Here is a 20,644-nt window from a genome sequence, read left to right as displayed (position 1 = left end):
AAAATGTGGTATAACATTAGCCACCCTCCAATCCTCAGGAACCAACCCCGAATCTATCGAACTCTGGAAAATAATCATCAACACATCCACGATTTCGCAAGCCACCTCCTTCAGTACCCTGGGATGTAGACCATCAGGCCCCGGAGACTTATCAACCTTCAGACCTAACAGTCTCTCCAACACCAAGTCCTGGCAAATATAAATTCCCTTAAGTTCAGGTCCTTCAGCCACTGTTACCTCAGGGAGATTGCTTGTGTCTTCCCCAGTGAACACAGATCTGAAGTACCCATTTAATTCTTCTGCCATTTCTTTGTTCCCCGTAATATATTCCCCTGTTTCTGTCTTCAAGGGCCCAATTTTAGTCCTAGCCATTTTTTTGCCTTGCACATACTTAAAAAAGCTTTTATTATCCTCCTTTATATTATTGGCCAGTTTACCTTCGTATCTCATTTTTCCTCATTGGTAATAAATACTTATTCCCACTTTTTGTTTGAGGTAGGGGACCTACATAATCAATCAAGACTCTTGTGAAAGGTTCCTCAAATGCGAGAATAGGTACTAAAGGTGCAGGTTTTTTTTACTGCCTGTAGTTTTCCGATTAGCTGACATGTACGACATGTCTGGCAAAATTCAACCACATCCTTGTATAGTCCAGGCCAGTAAAAATGTCTTTGCTTTCCTCACCCCTAAATGATCTCCAAGTGGTAGCACATGCGCCACACGCAGCACCTCCTTTTTATATCCTACTGGCAAAACAATCTCTACCTACTTCTCATCTGCTTGAATGTGTGATGGTCTCCACTTCCTCATTAAGACATCATTTGTTAAGTAGTAACATACAGGGGTGGATTCATTCTCCTTCGCTGTATATGCCTTTTGATACAATTGTTTTAACTTCTCATCTTTCTGCTGTAACTCAATAAGCATAGCAGAGCTAAAGATACTTGTATGTTTACCTATTTGTTCCTGCTCTGTCCCAAGTATCTGATCAAAAAAAGTCACAGATAAAGCTATGTCAACTTCCCTATCTGTGTCTTTTGATCTCTCCTGCTTCAGCTTGTGGCTCTGTGATCATGTGATCACACAATCTGGGAAGATTCGAGGTACAGTTAGTAAGTTTGCAGATGACACCAACATTGGAGGTGGAGTGGACAGCGAAGAAGGTTACCACAGATTACAACAGGATCTTGACCAGATGGACCAATGGCTGAGAAGTGGCAGATGGAGTTTAATTCAGATAAGTGCGAGGTGCTGCATTTTGGGAAAGCAAATTTTAGCTGGACTTATACACTTAATGGTAAGGTCCTAGAGAGTGTTGCTGAACAAAGAGACTTTGGAGTGCAGGTCCATAGCTTCTTGAAAGTGGAGTCGCAGATAGATAGGATAGTGAAGAAGGCATTTGGTATGTTTTCTTTTATTGGTCAGAATATTGAGTACAGGAGTTGGGACGTCATGTTGTGGCTGTACAGAACATTGGTTAGGCCACTGTTGGAATATTGTGTGCAGTTCTGGTCTCCTTCCTATCAGAAAGATGAAGATATAAAAGAGACCTAAGGGGCAACTTTTTCACACAGAGGGTGGTACGTGTATAGAATGAGCAGCCAGAGGAAGTGGTGGAGGCTGGTACAATTGCAACATTTAAAAGGCATTTGGATGGGTATATGAATAGGAAGGGATATGGGCCAGTGCTGGCAGGTGGGACTAGATGGGTTGGGATATCTGGTCGGCATGGTTGGGCTAGACCGAAGGGTTTGTTTCCATGCTGTATATCTCTATGACTCTATGTACCTGGATAAATATCCTTCGTTTCTTCAGTTGCCTGTGTCTCCACTGGCTTTTCAACTAGAGTAACAACATACCTACCGGTGAATCAGCTATATCATTTGCAAGGGCAAATCGTAATCCTGGAGCTGAGTTTGTCCACTACTCCTACCACACATTCTCCACTCTTCTCTGGACTCTCTAGCCTCACTTTACATAATTGAGCACTTTTTGTCTCACCATGAATTCCTGGCAATACCTTTTCTGGCAATAGTCCCTCAGGAGTACATATCTCCTCATCCTTCAGCATTACAGACTGAGAGGATTCTGTGTCCCTTAATATTGTAATCTCTTTACCTGCTACTCCTGGCGTTTGTGAATAAACTTTACCCTTGCATGCATATTTTTTAAGCAGATCTGGCACCTCCTCCTTGATCAAACTCTGATCGTCTTGTACACTCTGAGGCAGTTTAGATTAGATTACTTACATTGTGGAAACAGGCCCTTTGGCCCAACAAGTCCACACCAACCCGCCGAAGTGCAACCCACCCAGACCCATTCCCCTACATTTACCCCTTCACCTAACACTACGGGCAATTTAGCACGGTCAATCCACCTAACCCGCACATTTTTGGACTGTGGGAGGAAACCGGAGCACCTGGAGGAAACCCACGCAGACACGGGGAGAAACTTCCCTTGTGCTTTTTGTTACCAGTCCAACAAAACTCCCAGACTTGTCTGGTTTTTCTACTTCTGTCTTTCTCCTAGCTCACCAACACTGTGATTTTGTGTGGCCCACTTTATTACAATAAAAACACCGGAGCTTTTTAACTTCTTTGTCCTCCTCAAGGGTTTCTTTTTTACTCTGTGGTGAGTTCCCCTTATGACCTTCACTGAGACCTACTTTTCCCTTTCACGTGAGGACTTCCCTTTGCCCCAATTTCTATCCCTCATGGACTGAAATTGATTCTGGAAGCCAAACCGAATTTTATGGACCAGCTCATAATCATCAGCCACATCAGCTGCTAACCTTGCCATTTTAACTCTCTGCTCTTCCCCATAAATTCGCATTACATCAGGCAGTGAGTTTTTTGAATAATTACCTCTCTAAGGGCATCATAGGTTTGCTTGATCTTTAAAGCTCTTAATCATCTATCGAAATTACTCTGTTTGATCCTTTCAAACTCAATGTAGGTTTGACCTGGGCCCCTCTTTAGATTCCTGAGATATTGTCTATAGGCTTATGGTACAAGCTCATATGCACTTAAAATGGCTTTTTTCACCTCCTCATACTCCCCAGATAACCTCTCTGATAGTGATGTGAATACCTTACTAGCCCTGCCTACAAGTTTTGTTTGGATCAACAAAACCCACATTGCCACTGGTCACTGCATTTGTTTAGCCACCTTTTCAAATGAGATGAAAAAAGCTTCCACATCCTTCTCATCAAATTTAGGCAGTGCTTGAACATACTTAAACAGTTTCTCACTGGGCTTCTGACTACCAGGGGCTTGCTCATTCTCACTCTTTTCCTCACTTAGACTACCTTCAGCCTTTATCTCCAGCCTTTTAAGCTGACTTTCCTTTTTAAGTGTCAGTTTTTTAAGTTCAAAAGCTCACTCTTTTTATTTCTCTTCTGCTGCTCTCTCTTTTTCACTCTCTTCTGCTTTTGATTGTAACTCAAACTGTTTCATTTCTGCTGCCTTTTCCTTATCTCTCACCTCTAACTCAAGCTGCTTAATTTGTAATTGAATTATTGCCATCATGATAGATTCTGATGGTTTCTCTGGCAAGTTTAAATGCTGAGGTATTGCTGTAATTATCTCTCCTTTCCTCACAGAAGCAGGCAGGTCCAATCCCAGCTGGTCTGTTAATTCCTGCAGCTTAGTCTTATTCACCTATTGCAAAACTTCCAAAGTCACCGCATCCACTTCCAGAAAACATTTGGCGACTGAAAGAGCCATTCTTATCCCAAGCTTTGTCTACCCAACCAAACCAACACCTGAAATGAAGACACTAGCACCTACCACTCGCTGTTTAAAATCCTGCAAAGACCCCCAATCTGTCACGGACTAGGCCAGATCACTCAAAACATTCTTAAGCAGACAGCCCAGACCATAACTTTACAATTTAATTCTGTAAGTGTACAGTGAGAATTACCCAGAGTAAGTTAGCTAGGTTGAATACCAGGTTTTAAAATGGACAAACATTTATTCACAAAATTTGCACAATGAAACACAAAGAACAGAATAAAGAAGCCCAACAGAACCAGTCTATCCAAACTAGTCTTAATTATACTATTCCGAATATACACAACAGTCCCAATAAGCAAATCCCTTTAAAACAAAACAGTAAAAAAATGGAACAAATGCTTCCAGGTTGAAGTTAGAAGGGCAGAAGGAGAGAGAGAGAAAGAGTCTGTTTCCACACAGCTGAAGTCTTACCTTGTTCTGGACTGAACTGCCCAGCTAGAGAGCTGACCACTCACCTTGCATTATACAGGTCACATCTAAACCATGATCACTTTGGCCTGAAGTCTCATTTGTTTACATATAAATAAAAGGCCTCTCAAAATCCTTTTTCATGTCTGTACCAAACTAGTCACTTCAGAACCAGGAAGGATTTATGACCCCTCGGAAAAAACCCAAGGACACAGTATCCTTGAGAAAAGGGACAGCTTTTAGCAAAAAGGGACCAGCTTTGTGACGCTATGTCAAAACTCAAGACAGGAAAAAGATCTGCCCCTGCAACCCTCCCCCCTTGAAGACCTCTATGCTCTCCCAAATTTAGCTGTGGTGCATTCCCCATTATTATCACCCATCTTTGCTGGCTACTCCTTTAGCTGTCAATACTCCAAACTTTTGACTTCCCGCCCTGAACTTCTTTCACTCTGCAACTGCTCTGCTTTGTGATTCTCTCTAAAGGTGTTTGGTCACCTGCCCATATATCATCTTATGAGGCTCAGTGTTAAATTTCTTTTGATGAAGCGCCTGTAAAACATGTCAGGCTATTTTAATATGCGTTGAAAGTATGTTGCTGGAAAAGCACAGCAGGTCAGGCAACATCTGAGGAGCAGGAAAATTGATGTTTCGGGCCAGAGCCCTATGCATCAAGGCATTACATAAAGACTAGTTGTTGTTAATGATGTTTGTCTCACCATATATTGGAAATGACACAAGCTCCCTGTAATGAGCTTTCCAAAACTGGAACGAACGCTGTTGTGATTTGCAGTAAACATCTTTCTACAATATCAGGGTTTAATGCATAACTTCACTATTCTAGTTAAATTGGAGGAGAGAGAAAAAACTCTTTCACAACTTCCTTGGCATCCTGTGCTGGATCACTCACTAAAGACAACTGGGCCAGTACTACATCAGAGCATTGCATATGATCCAATAAATATAGAGGTGTCAAGCATCTTTCACATTTCCAAGAATATTCCAACAGCATTCACTGTAAAAAGGTAATGCTCCCTAACTTCTGATCTTCATGTAGCGACTGCAAGTTATTCAATACTTTGAAATTTCTAAATTTGACCTTAATTGAACTCTGCAGAAATATTATGAGAAATATTGCTACTTATTCCTGAAGACAGTATACTATGATAGACACTCTTAATAAATAATTATCACTTAGACTAATGGTGTGTTCAAGAGGATATAATATCCTGCTACTGAGGGACCACTCTGTCTAAATTGCAAGCCCCAGGATGTTCACAAAAATTCCTGAGGCTAGTTAGAGAGCAACTGCTTGCAATTTAGAGGTTAGAAAAAAAACAACATTGTGGATGAGAGAAATGTCAGTATCATGACTATCATTGTGAAACGTTGATAGGATTTTGCCTCCATTTGAAAAGAAGGTGTTTATATTTGTTAGCATTAGGGGAAATGTGGAATTGGAAACACAAACAGATCACTCAGAAGGAAAGACCAGTCAAACTTGTGAATGGCACATCCTGGTCTGACTAGTTTTGTATACTTCAGAATGGAGCTCCAATATTTCCAGTGCTCATTTCCAATTAGATTAGATTAGATTAGATTACTTACAGTGTGGAAACAGGCCCTTCGGCCCAACAAGTCCACACCGCCCCGCCGAAGCGCAACCCACCCATACCCTTACATTTACCCCTTACCTAAAACTACGGGCAATTTAGCATGGCCAATTCACCTGACCTGCACATCTTTGGACTGTGGGAGGAAACCGGAGCACCCTGAGGAAACCCACGCAGACACGGGGAGAACGTGCAAACTCCACACAGTCAGTCGCCTGAGACAGGAATTGAACCCGGGTCTCTGGCGCTGTGAGGCAGCAGTGCTAACCACTGTGCCACTACTTTGTTTCCCGCTGAGGGGCCATGGGCTGATTGAATTACCTACTTCTACATGTAATTCGTATGTCTGTATGTATTTCATAGACCCTAGTTTCATCTTTCTGTCAATTGGTTGCATCATGTCTTGGCTTAGTGTAATTCAATGTAAATGATCCAAAACTGTGCAGCTGTAGTGGTCGTTAAAAAAAAATCTCATTTAATATACATGTATGGTTTACCTGCTGTGGTGCATATCAACTATCAGGTTTTTATTGAAGGATTTCATTTTAAAAGAAAATAATGAGACAATAGTTTGCGTTAGTCACAGTCATTTTCTTTTCGGTAGCTTCTAAATTAGTTGCCTAGCAGTGCCCAGACCAATCAAACACATGCAGATGGCAGCGTGTAACACAGCACTGACCTAGCCAGGATTTATTTGGATTGCATTAATGTATGCAAAACACTACACAATGCATACTCTTGTCATGTAATTGAATGGGAATAAAGGGAATGGCAATGAATTAGAAATAGAGACCTCTCGTGTTTCAGTAAATTGCTGCTTGTGGTACTGGTATGTAAGCCCTGCACAGTGAGTAATCCCAGAATACAATGAAGGATCTGATACCTGTTCATTGAAACATCCTTTCTGATTAATTAAAGGACTTTGTTCCTTCATTTGCTTTTCGACAGTGCCAGTTCTGAAATGAAGGGTTGAGATTATTCCAATGTTTGATTATTAATTTGTCCGCCTCACAATGAGGTGGGGGAGGTTGGCGGTGGAAAGGATGAAAGAATTGATGTCCATTTTTACATGACAATTGTGGAAGACAATGGATAGGGTTGAGCTGGATAGGGCAGTGCTTTAATAAATCTGAAAAGCAGATAGCATAGACACAGCTGAGCAGACCAGGAGTTCAGTGATAGTCTTTCACTCAAATAGGAGTTTTAAACTCTTAAGTGTCTAGCCAGATATGCTAGTAGTGGCTCCTGTAAAACCATACTTGTATCAGAAATTTTAAAACTTACTTGACAAAACCCAACCAAATACTCAGTGAAGGAACATAGGATTTTTATAGGAAGGGTCACTGGACTCAAAATATTAACTCTTCTTTCTCTCCACAGATGCTGTGAGACCTGCTGAGCTAGTCCAGCAATTTCTGTTTTTGTTTCTGATTCCCAGAATCTGCAGTTATGTCATTTTTATTTACAATTCGTAATGGCTGTTTCTTTTTAATTACTTAAAGTATAACACTGCTACAGTGCAGGAGGATAGACCCCAGTTAACATGACACTATTCAAAAGGAGATTTTCTCTACATTTGCAGTCTTTCTTGGCTCTGTTTTTGGTTCATTACTGTCGGCAGAATTTTGCACCTCCTGACTTGAAGTGTCATAAATGTGAGGACAGAGGGGAGATCCAGGAAAAAGAAGACACCCACAAAGAATAAAATTCCAAATTGACGGTATTGATCGCTGTCACCTTTTCTATCGACAGTAATGGGATATCCAGTACCTCAAAGCACAAAACAACACTGAGCCTTTCCTTCCTCTTAGACTTTATAGGGATTCTAGTCTTAAACACAGCAGCAAGTGTAAGTTGCTTCCTGATTTGCCTGGTCCTAACTCCCGCTATTTTGGTCTGCTGTCCTGTACTGCACATCTTTTAGCATTTTACACAGGACTCTGGATTTCCTTTTTAAATGTACTCCTCTGTGGGGTTAAAAATCACACACCACCAGGTTATAGTCCAACAGCACTAGCTTTCGAAACGCTGCTCCTTCACCAGGTGGTTGTGATACCCAACACTGGCATCTCCAAATCTGTGGGGTTATTAATAGAGGTGCTGATGATGTCCTGTACAGTTATAGGTGCCTTTGAAAGGCATATTGGAACCACTAAAAATGATCCCTCGTCATTTTTTCCAAGATAGTCTCAGCCCGAGAATGTGAATCATAGAATCCCAACAGTGTGGAAAGAGGCCATCTGGCCCATTGAGTCTGCACTGACCCTTCAAACAGCACCCCACTCTATCCCTGTATTTCCCATGGCTAACCCACTTATCCTGCACATCCCTAGACACTATGGGGCAATTTAGCATGGCCAATCTACACACTTTTGGACTGTGGGAGAAAACCAGAGCGCCCATTGGACACCCACACAGACATGAGTAGAATGTGCAAACTCCACGCAGTCGCTAAAGTTTGGAATCAAACATAGGTCCCTGGCACCGTGAGGCAGCAGTGCTAACCACTGAGCCACTGTGCCATCCATAAAAATATGAAGCTACATAATAGAATCCTCTGACAGTCTGCATCTTACAGGTGAACCCATGAAAGATACATATTATGTCCATGGAAGTCTGTACATTCAGGCAAAAGGCCTTTGGAACATGTACATAAATTCTGAATCCTTTCTACTTCATGTAAGAAAGTGTCGCATGTTCATTGTCCTAATTGTCTTCATGAATAAGTGGTCTTTACAGGCAAATGATGGAGAAAGATGCTTTGTCTAAGTCTAAATTTCTTCCAAAGGTAATTATATGCCATAATAGGATGCCTTCTTTAAGCTTGATTGACACAGCTCTTGCCTCTGGTTTGGAAGATGTTGGATCCAAGTCCCACTCCAGAAATTTGATCCCATAATCAAATCTGACACATCAGTGTAGTACCAAGCTGCACTGTCGGAGATACAGCCTATTGGATACGCTGTTAAACAATGACCCTCGCCTGCCCTCTCAGGTTGATGCAAAATATCCAAAGGCACAATTTGAAGAAGAGCAGTTGAATTCAACTTGGTGTTCTAATCAACACTTATCCCTCAACCAACATCACTCAAACAGGTTATAGGAGCTAAATGAAAATCAAAAGTGCTGTGGATGCTTTCAATCAGAAACAAAAACAGAAGTTGCTGAAAAACCTCAGCATGTCTGGCAGCATCTGTGAAGAGAAATCAGAGTTAACCTTTCAGGCATCTGGTGACATTTCCCCAGAACTGATAAGTCTTATAGGAGCTTGCTGCATGCAAACTAGCTGCCATGTTTCTTACATTACAAATAGTGATTGATTATAAAGACCTTTGGATATTCCAAGGTTGCAGAAGGTGCTGTATAAATGCATTTCAGTCTTTCATAACAACATCTTGACATTTCCCAAATGTAATGCTGCATAATTAAGATTCTGATGAATGCTTTCAGGCAGCTGGTTGTCCTACCTTGGGTTTTTCATATTTCTTATTTTGGAATTTTGCTACATTGACATGAGATAGAATTGTAAATTAATTGACGAACGAGATGTGTGAAATTAATTTTGAAAATTGAAAGACAAATCCCAAATGGCTACCAAGCTAAATACCAAGGGAAAGACCAGTTGATTGCTTTGTGGGAATGTTGTTACTGTCACCATGGTGTTTAAATCCACATAAAACACATAGAATTATTCTTAAGTACAAATCTTCCACATGCTATTGTATCCGTAATGTTTGGATTAATAAACCTGGAGACCAGCACAATCAGTAGAGTGAAATAATATTCAGCAAATTCTTGCTAGAATGTTATTGATGTTTGTTATCTGGTGATAGTTTACTTGTAAAAACAGTCTTGAACATCTCGTAAATATTTTTAATCTGTTGGAAACCATTTGAAACCAAGTGACAAGTTTGTGGCACTATGCCCAAGATATTGCACACCAACCTTAATGAGCGTTAAGCAACTATGCTTCTGCTTTGTTAATTCCAACTGCTTGCCTCAGAAGACACCTTTTTTCTGCACCACTACATAAAACAATAACAGCAACTGTCACTGAGAGTCTTGAAATCTTTTAGTAATTTAAACATGATATATAAACACAGGTTGATGTTGTTGCATTTAACAAGCTCTTTAAATGAATAAATATCTCAATATATTTTGGGGTTGGGGGAAATGCAAGAATATAGATAAGGGGATGGACACCAACACGTAGTGGGGTGGAGAATGGCTACAGACTTACTCAAAAAGGTGAAGTTTAAGATAAAATTGCCTGCATGGAGTTCTCATGGTATCAATTGTAGAGGTAGCTTCAGTGAAGATACCATACCAATAACCTGAAACTCTGCAATGATATAATTTAACTTCCTGGTTTTTGAGGTTTGAAGGCTACATAGAGTCAAAGAGTCAAAGAGATGTGCAGCATGGAAACAGACCCTTCGGTCCGACCTCTCTGTGCCGACCAGATATTCTAACTAATCTAGACCCGTTTGCCAGCACTTGGTCCATATCTCTCTAAATCCTTCCTATCCATCTACCAATCCAGATGCCTTTAAAATGTTGTAATTGTACCAGCCTCCACCACTTCCTCTGGCAGCTCATTCCACACAGGTACCACCCTCTGCGTGAAAAAGTTACTCCTTAGGTTCCTTTTAAATCTTGCCCCTCTTACCCTAAACCTATGCCCCCTAGTTCTGGACTCCACAGTCCCAGGTAAAAGACCTTGTCTGTTTACCCTATCCATGCCCCTCATGATTTTATAAATCTCTATAAAGGTCACCCTTCAGCCTCTGATACTCCAGGGAAAACAGCCCCAGCCTATTCAGCCTCTCCCTGTAGCTCAAACACTCCAACCCTGGCAACATCCTCTTAAATCTTTTCTGAACCCTTTCAAGTTTCACAATATCCTTCCAATAGGAAGGAGACCTGAATTGCAAACAATATTCCAAAAGTGGCCTGACCAATGTCCTGAACAGCTGCAACATGACCTCCCAACTCCTATACTTAATGCTCTGATCAATAACGGAAAGCATACCAAATGCCTTCTCCACTATTTTATCTATCTGTGACTCCACTTTCAAGGAACAATAAACCTGCACTCCAAGCTCTCTTTGTTCAGCAACACTTCCCAGGACCTTACCATTAAGTATTCGTCCTGCCCTGATTTGCCTTTCCAAAAAGCAGCACTTCACATGTATCTAAATTAAACTCCATCTGCCACTCCTCAGCCCATTGGCCCATCTGATCAAGATCCTGCTGTACTCTGAAATAACATTCTTCACTGTCCACTACACCTCCAATTTTGGTATAATCTGCAAACTTACTAACTAGACCTCCTATGTTCACATCCAAATCATTTATATAAATAATGAAAAGCAGTGGACCCAGCACCGATCCTTGTGGCACACCATTGGTCACAGGCCTCTAGTCTGAAATCCAACTCATCCTCACCACCCTGTCTTCTCCCTTCGAGCCAGTTCTGTATCCAAATGGCTAGTTCTCCCTGTATTCCATGAAACCCAACCTTGCTAACCAGTCTACCATGAGGAACCTTGTCAAATGTCATATGACTGAAGTCCATATAAGTCACTGCAATGAGGAGATGCTGGAGATCAGAGTCAAAAAGTGGGGTGCTGGAAAACCACAGCAGGTCAGGCAGCATCTGAGGAGTAGGAGAGTCGACATTTTGAGCATAAGCCCTCATTCTCCTGCTTCTTGGATGCTGCCTGACCTGCTGTGCTTTTTCAGCACCACACGTTTTGACTCCATGTCGATCATGTCCACCTGCCCTGCCGTCATCAATCCTCTTGGTTGCTTCTTCAAAAAAAACTCAATCAAGTTTGTGAGACATGATTTCCCACACACAAAGCCATGTTGATGATCCCTAATCAGTCCTTGCTTTTCGAAATACTGTGAATCCTGTCCCTCAGGATTCCCTCCAACAACTTGCCCACCACCATCGTCAGGCTTACCAGTCAATAGTTCCCTGGCTTTTCCTTAGCACCTTCCTTGAATAGTGGCACCACATTAGTCAACCTCCAGTCATCCGGCACCTCACCTGTGATTATTGGTGATCCAAATATCTCAGCAAGGGGCCCAGCAATCACCTCTCTAGCTTCTCACAATGTTCTAGGGCACACCTGATCAGATCCTGGGGATTTATCCACCTTTATGCATTTTAAGACATCCATCACCTCCTCATCTGTAATATGGACATTTTTCAAGATGTCATCACCTATTTCCCCACATTCTATATTTTCAATGTCCTTCTTCACAGTAAACACTGATGCAAATACTCATTTAGTATCTCCCCCATCTCCTGTGGCTCCACACAGCGGCTGTCTTGCTGGTCTTTGAGGGGCCCTATTCTTTCCCTAGTTACCCTTTTGTCCTTAATATATTTATAGAATTCCTTTGGATTCTCCTCAATCCTATTTGCCAAAGCCATCTCATAGCCCCTTTTTGCCCTCCTGTTTTCCCTATTAAGTACACTCCTACTGCCTTTATACTCTTAATATAAGGATTCACTCGATCTCTATACCTGATATATGCTTTCTTCTTTTTCTTCAGTAAAACATCAATTTCTCGAGGAGAACATGAGGACTGCAGATGCTGGAGATCAGAGTCAAAAAGTGTGGTGCTGGAAAAGCACAGGCAGTCAGGCAGCATCTGAGGAGCAGGAGAGTTGACGTTTCAAGCATAAGGTCTCCATCAACAATTCCTGATGAAGGCCTTATGCTCGAAACGTCGACTGTCCTGGTCCTTGGACACTGCCTGACCGGCTGTGCTTTACCAGCACTACACATTTTGACCTCAATTTCATTAGTCATCCAGAATTCCCTACACCAACCATCCTTGCCTTTCACCCTAACAGGAATATACTGTCTCTGGAGTCTTGTTATTTCATGTTTGAAGGCTTCCCATTTTCTAGCCGTCCCCATACTTGCGTTCTTCTGCCCTCCAATCAACTTTTGAAAGTTTTTGCCTAATACTGTCAAAACTGGCCTTCCTCCAATTTAGAACTTCAACTTTTAGATCTGGTCTATCTTTTTCCATCACTATTTTAAAATGAATAGAATTATGGTCGCTGGCTCCAAAGTGCTCCCCCACTGACACCCCAGTCACCTGCCCTGCCTTATTTCCCATAGATCAAGTTTTGCACCTTCTCTAGTAGGTACATCCACATACTGAATCAGAAAATGTTCTTGTACACACTTAACAAATTCCTCTCCATCTCAACACTTAATACTATGGCAGACCTATCTATGTTTGGAAAGTTAAAATCCCCTACCATAATTACCCTATTATTCTTACAGATAGCTGAGATCTCCTTACAAGTTTGTTTCTCAATTTCCCTCTGACTATTAGGAGGTCTATAATACAATCCCAATAAGATGGTCATCCCTTTTTTATTTCTCAGTTCCACCAAATAACATCCCTGGATGTATTCCCAGGAATATCCTCCCTAAGTACAGCCATAATGCTAAACTTTATTAAAAACGCCACTCCCCCTCCTCTCTTGCCTTCCTTTCTATCCTTCCTGTAGCATTTGTATCCTGGAACATTAAGCTGCCAGTCCTCTCCATTCTTGAACCACATTTCTGTAACTGCTATGATATCCCAGTCCCATGTTTCTAACCATACCGTGACTTCATATGTCTTTTCTGTTTGGCCTCTTGCACTGAAATAAATGCAGTTTAATTTATTAGTCCTACCTTGTTCTCTGCTTTGTTCCTGCCTGCCCTGACTGTTTGACTTGCTCCTTTTCCCAACTGTACCAGTCTCACATTGATCTCTTTCCTCACTACCTACATCTTCAAGAGGAGCTCTTTCTCTTGTTTCCCTTTAGGACTTGGGTAGTGCTGGCTAGACCAACTATATTGCTCTTTCCTGATTACCTGAGAAGGTAGTATGGCACCTTTTTCTTCAAACTCTGCCCTCACAGCGATGCCACTCCCATGATCGTGTTTGATTAGGACCGTTGTGGTGATGGAAGTCACTGGCATGTGTCCCAATCAGAATGACCTGCAAGTTAGCGGAAAACAAGCAGTTAGTAATTTTCAAATCCAGTTGTTGGGTTGGATTTGATTAATTACACGTCATTAAGGGCACTATTCAGAAAGAGAGTATGACAGATATTGCCCCACAGTTTCCAAGTGAACACTCGCCAAGTGCAGCAAAGAGAAAAATCTATCCTAAACTTTCCTTCCCTTTAGTTTGACACTCAGAGGCAAAGGGTATTGTTTTACATTATTATTGCATCTATTCCTCTTTCCAAGGATGTTGATGAAAGTATCTTGGACAAGAATTAACTAAACCTACCAAATAAGAACAATTAGTTTCAAATGGCTGAGAGTCCCGATATTTGAACTTGAATTCCTCGTTTGTCTGAAACCTTTATTGGAAATGTGCAGCTTTGGCAGATAGTGTCCCAAATGGGATACAGTGGTTCACAAAGGCAACTCACAGCCACCTACTTCAATAAACGTTGGCCTCACCAATGCTGCTCAATTACCATAAATCAATAAAAGAAGATATTAATTCCCTCCCTGTTTGGAGGCAGCAGGATCATTATTTGGTCGAGAGTAAAGATTCTGCTGCTGTCGCACCTCAGTCTCAATAAACTCTGGGTCTGGAATTCTCTTGGAATGTCTTCCTACCTCAAAGCCCAATTAACACTCTTAAGTGGACAGTTAATACCCACTTACAGGCTTCATCATACTTCTAATGGTAGACAACCTGCAGTGGCTGGCACAGTCCCTGTGTGGGGAGCTCAAGAAGCAAAGTCGGGTTTGAGTTTCAAGGTGGAGGTCCCTCATTCACAGGCACTCACTGCTTGACGGCAGGTCCCAGCATCTAAAAGGGGTGTACTTCCTTGATCCCTCAGCCATTACCCCTCTCCCATGAGTACCCTCACTCACCTACGACAAGCCTCTGACCCTCTCTGATCTCGATCCTCTTAATGGGTGCTCTCTGGTCTGAAAGCAGGTCAACAAGTCATTAAGATTCAAATTGCTATAGGCAATGAAGGTCTCACAGATTAGACACATCAGGTCTGTCCGATTAACACCTTAAAAATCCAGAGACAATATGATTAACTCTCAAAGATTAATGACAAGTAAAGCTCAAATTCAGAATATTCCATCGGGAATCCCTGTCCTTCGGACATCAACTGACAAAGGCCGTAGACTAATTTAGAAGTATTTGCAGAGACAAGTCATACCTTCGTGATTTCTCAGCAGCAAAGCTAGTCAACACAATAATTAAGTTTGTCATAACTTCTCCCCAGTGGAAAAGTTTCAAAAAGACAAGATGGCCCAGCACAACATAAGGTTACACCATGGAAGTACAACAGTAAAACAGATAGAAATACAAAGCCATGGGCAGAATCTAGAGGCTTTGCCTGATACATCCCTTAATTACCAAATAACCAACTGAGGTAGGCTTAGCAAGAAGTGTAGGCATTGGAGCTTCATTCATGTGCCCAGAAACTACCCAGGTTTTAATGTGGTATGCAAGGTATGTGGTAGCAGAGGATATTAGAAATGCCATTGCAGAAAACAAAACCCAAAACAAATGTTTCAATGTTATGAGAACTCAGAAATGGGTGTCAGGCAGGTCCAGCATCTAAGCAAGCAGGAGCACATACCAAATAACAGCAAGACAAGATCCATGAAATATCTAGACAAACTACACAATCATATGATAAGGTTGACCAGCATATTGACACTCAAAGTGGTGACATATAACATTGTTTACTTCAATGTATGCACCAGCAGAGTGGTAACAGCAGAAGCTTCTGTCACCATCCAGTTATATGCTCAAAATATGCATGGAGAATTTTATTCATTCACAGGATGAGGACATCGCTGGCTAACCCAGTATTCATTGTCCATCTCTAATGCCCAGAGGGCAGTTAAGAGTCATCCACATTGCTGTGGGTCTGGAGCCACATGTAGGCCAGACCCCAGGTAAGGATGGCAGGTTCCTCCTCTAAAGAGCATTAGTGAATCAGATGGGTTTTTCCTGACAATTAACAATCATTGGACTCTTAATTCCAGATTTTTATTGCATGCAAATTCCACCATCTGCCATGGTGGGATTCAAACCTATGTCCTCAGAACATTCTCTGGGTTTTTGAATTAAAAATCCAGTGATAATATCACTAAGCTATTGTCTCCCCTGAGAGCTGTGCAAAACTCATGCAAGTGCAAACAGCCTTCTACTTCATACACTCACCTGGATGAGTACAGCTCTAACAATACTTAAGAGGTTTGACATTATTGAGGAGAAAGCAGCCTTCTTAACTGGGACCCCATCTACTTTATTCGTCATTCGCTGCTTTCGTCACTTCTTGCACATATACCATCTACAGGATGCACTGTGGTATCACATCGAGGGTCTCGTGACAGGATCTTTCAAACCCATGCTCTCCACCACCCAAAAGGAAAAGAACAGCAAATGCGTGGAAACACCATCACCTGCAAATTCCCCTCCATTCCACACACTTTCCTGACCTGTAACTATATAGTGTTACTTCTGTGTCACTGGATCAAAATTCTGGAACACGCTCCCTGATAGCACTGTCAGTGTCGCTATATCCTATGATTCAAGAAGACAGCTCAACACCACCTTCTCTAGAGCAATTCGGGATGGGCAATAATTAGTTTAGATTAGGTTCCCTACAGCATGGAAACAGGCCCTTCGGCCCAACAAGTCCACACTGACCCTCCAAAGAGTAGCCCACCCAGACCCAGTCCCCTACCCTATATTTACCCCGGACTAATGCACCTAACACTATGGGCAATTTAGCATGGCCAGTTCACCTGACCTGCACATCTTTGGATTGTGGGAGGAAACCCACGCAGACACGGGGGGAATGTACAAACTCCACACAGACAGTCACCCAAGCCAGGAATCAAATCCAGGTCCCTGGCGCTGTGAGGCAGCAGTCACCTGTAATGGCCATATTGCATGAATGAATAACGAACAATAAAGCTGGGAAGATAAACATATTGCCAATAGGTTTCAGAAATTTGTTCATTTATTGCTCTGAATTTAAAAAATTCAGACACTAAATTATTTTGTTGTTTTGACATGTAGGCCAGAGCCCAGGTAAGGATGGCAAGTTCTTTGAGGGGAAAACTTTCAGACATCAAAAAGGTGGATGTCGTGTATGATCTGTGTGTACCTTTGCAGGGACGTGTCTTAAACAATCACAACATTCCTTGACAGAGTTAGTTGTATCATCTCGTTGGTCAGTCTGAAGCAGTAACAATCAGATTAAATATACTACTCATAGATAATCTTAAATAGTCTTCAAGAAATGAGCTCAAATCATTAATAAGGCAATATACAAATGATAATGATGCAACTGATGATGTTACACAAACATTGGTAGGGCAGTTTGGAAGAAGATATGCATCAGTTGCAGTTATGGGCAGAGAAATGGCAGATGGAGTTTAATCCGGAGAAGTGTGAGGTGCTGCACGTTGGGAGATCAAATGCTAAGGAAAAGTATACAGTTAATGGCAGGACCCTGAACAGCATTGATACACAGAGGGATCTTGGGGATCAAGTCCATAGCTCCCTGAAAGTGGCCACACAAATAGATAGGATGGTAAAGAAGACGTATGACATGCTTGCCTTTATTGGTCAGGGAATTGAGTACAAGAGTCAGGATATCATGTTGAAGCCTTATAAAACTGGTTAGGCCTAATTTAGAGTATTGCATTCAATTCTGATCACCACATTACAGAGAGGATGTGGAAGATTTGGAGAGGGAGAGGTTTACCAGGATGCTGCCTGGATTAGAAGATATGAACTGTAAGGAGAGAGTAGAAAAACTCAGGTTGTTTTCTCTGGAGCATCAGAGGCTGGGAAGAGACATAATAGATGTATATAAAATTATGTCATGGATAGATAGGGTTGACGGTCAGATCTTTTTTCCAGAGTTGAACTGTCTAATATTGGGGAATATGTATTTAAGGTGAGCGAGGAAAATTCAAAGGACATGTGAGGGACAGGAGTTTTATACAGAAAGTGGTAGGAGTCTAGAACACGCTGCCAGGAGTGGTGATGGAAGTAGATAAGATAGGGGCATTTAAGGGACTTTTAGATAACACATTAATATACAAGAAATGGAGGGATATGAGCCAAGGACCGGCAGAAGGGATTAGTTTAATTTGACATCATGTTCGGCACAGCATCATGGGCAAAAGGGCCGTTGCTGTGCTGAACTGTTCTATGTTCTATATGGCACTCAAAAGATCTATGAAGGATAGAGATTTTAGACACTCCAGTAGAGACCTATATTTAGTAATCTGAAATGCACTGATACACATAAAGGAGTGGAGGAGCCTTAGGATAAGGAGCCAACAATACGTGTATGTGTAGATTTCCACATCCCAGAGAAACCAAGGAGAAATATATAACATTGCTAGTAGTGGCATTGGCTAAATATCAAGATTAAAGCAACTGATATGTTTATGTTGAAGGGAAGAAAATAATAGCGTCAACTAATACAGGATCGCTGACAACAGTGTGCCATGTTTTCAGAGTGGTCAACGCATGACCTCCGACCCAAGAATTTGATGCATTTGTGGGGTGCCTAAGGGCCTTTGGGTAAAGTTGAGGGTGTTGAAAATCATATTTTTCTCGCTGCAATCAGTCACAGGGTTTCTACTCCAGAACTGACCAATTAGAAAATGGCACACTTTGTAAGCAAGATCCATTGATCAGTACGGCTGGCAGATGTTGCTTGCCTGTGTTCTGCTGCCACAGTAATTTGCCAGGTGCGCCTACAGAGACTTGTATGCTAAATATTTAATGAATATTATAAAGATTCAGCATCTAGGTTTTAGCCGAGAAACAGCTGACAGAAAATGCATGTGAGAATCTCATGCCCAAGTACAGTGAATACCATTAGAGGCATTCAACCTTGGCCACAGTAAAATATGTTACCTCACATAATCCCCTCAAAAGGGAGCTCGGAGTCAGAAATGGCCATAATAAGTAGGCAGGAGTAGTCCTCTGCTGGCCAAGAATAAATTCAGCGCAAGCAGAAACTGCAGCTTTGAATGACCGTCTGATCATTTGAAAGCTACCTCGCATTTAAAAGCGACTGATATTCACATCATTGTTTTCAAATCCCTCTATCAAATCCAGCACGCCGCCATCGCCCCCAATCACCCACCCCAAATGTCTATAATCACGTCTGGCTCCACAATCCTTTGAGATCTCTGCAGCTCATCCAATTATTCTGGCTTCTCATCCTGCATCATTATCACATATCTCCAGGTGCCTCTGGGATTCCCTACCTTGACCTCTCCTCTTCCCTTGCCTTTATGGCATTCCTATTTCTTTGATCAATTGTTTTCGGTGACTTTACCTAGTATCTTTGCATTGTTCCTTGTAAATATTGCAGTTATTTGCTGCCATCTTGTGGATATTCAAAGTATTAGTTACACTGAAAGATTTGCAAACTAATTGAGATGTTGTAAAAGATCATAATTCTTTATTCTGACAAACAAGAATTTAGCGGCCCTCCAGCCTCTACCCTTTGCTAAATTCCAGGTTGATATGTCTGTGGCCAAACTGCCCCTTCTAATATAGTACTTTTTAATTTATAGGGAGGCAATGGCCGAGTGGTATTATCCCTGTTAATCCAGAGATCCAGGTAATGTTCTGTGGTCATGGATCTGAATTGTGCCATGGCAGATGATGGAATTTGAATATCTGGAATTAAGAGTCTAATGATGACCATGAGTCAATTGTTGGAAAATCCATTTGGTTCACTTATGTTCTTTAGGGAAGGAAACTGCCATCCTTACTTGGTCTGGCCTACATGTGACTCCAGACCCACAGCAATGTGCTTGACTCCGATGAGGGATAGACAGTAAATGCTGGCCAAGCCGCCAATACCCTTGTCCCGTGAATGTTTCAAAAAATAAATTACAAACACGGAGAATCAAAATGACCATTCACACAAAATAAATCACAGTAGCTCAATTTTTAAATTGATTTTATAATGTGTAATGGTAAAGTCAGATTAATAGCTAGTTCTGGTTTTGCCTGTTGGAATCGTGGCTTGAACAAAGGTGGAAGAGTGCTCCTTGGCAATCCAACATCCTATGGGACCTGCCCAGAAATATTAGCTTGAGGTTTCTCGGCCATTCGATTACCGAATAACCACCTCCATTCCCTGCTCAACCAAACATTGCCAGGGATTAAGGACATTCGTGAAGGAAGATAGCAGCACCTTAAAGTTACTTAATCCTGTTAACAAGGTAAAATGCCTGATGCATCACAAGAGAGTTATAAAACAAAATTTAATTCCAAGCCACATAAGGAGACATATATCAGGGAAAACAAGGTTGAGAATTTCAAAATCAGGACATTGTGGTCAGTGTAGTTTGGTGCAAGCAGACTGATGGATGAATGAGACTGCACGAGTTGGGAGAAGGACTGCCGAGTTTTGGGTACGCTGAAGTTTGCAGATACAGGACCTGGGTTCAAATCCTGCCATGGCAGATGATGGAATTTAAGTTCAATGAAAAACATCTCGAAATAATGATCTAATGATGAGACAATTGTCTGTTGTGAGAAAAGCCTAATTAGTTCAATAATGTAGTTTAGGGAAGTAAACTGTCATCAGACTTGGACCTGGACCCGATTTACCACCCCTTGAGAAAAAGAACAGAAAATGACATCACCATGGGAGATGACATCACAGGAAATGACATCACCAAACCAAAGGGACCCAAACATAGAAGTAAAAAGTAGGAATCATCAACAATGCTTCATCTGGAGGCTCACTGAAGATGTTACCTAGTA

General features: G+C 41.6%; 1 protein-coding gene across 16 annotated transcripts in view; it reads left to right on the top strand.

Moving 5' to 3' along the window:
* The window catches only part of LOC122540403 (protein polyglycylase TTLL10-like), a 330,185-nt gene that overhangs the window by 302,410 nt on the left and 7,131 nt on the right, over window positions 1-20,644 (top strand). Inside the window, exon 13 of one of the 16 annotated variants that reach the window (XR_006309280.1) lies at window positions 5,044-5,224. The exons of the other annotated variants lie outside the window; for them this stretch is intronic. The gene's annotated coding sequence lies outside the window, so the exon portion shown is untranslated. The remainder of the gene's footprint in view (window positions 1-5,043; window positions 5,225-20,644) is intronic. 16 annotated transcript variants of the gene reach the window in all.

This window comes from Chiloscyllium plagiosum, chromosome 34 (genome assembly GCF_004010195.1).
Source record: "Chiloscyllium plagiosum isolate BGI_BamShark_2017 chromosome 34, ASM401019v2, whole genome shotgun sequence".
Lineage (NCBI taxonomy): Eukaryota > Metazoa > Chordata > Chondrichthyes > Orectolobiformes > Hemiscylliidae > Chiloscyllium > Chiloscyllium plagiosum.
The sequence above is the reverse complement of the archived record's forward strand: the minus strand, read 5'-3'. Positions and strand labels throughout refer to the sequence as shown.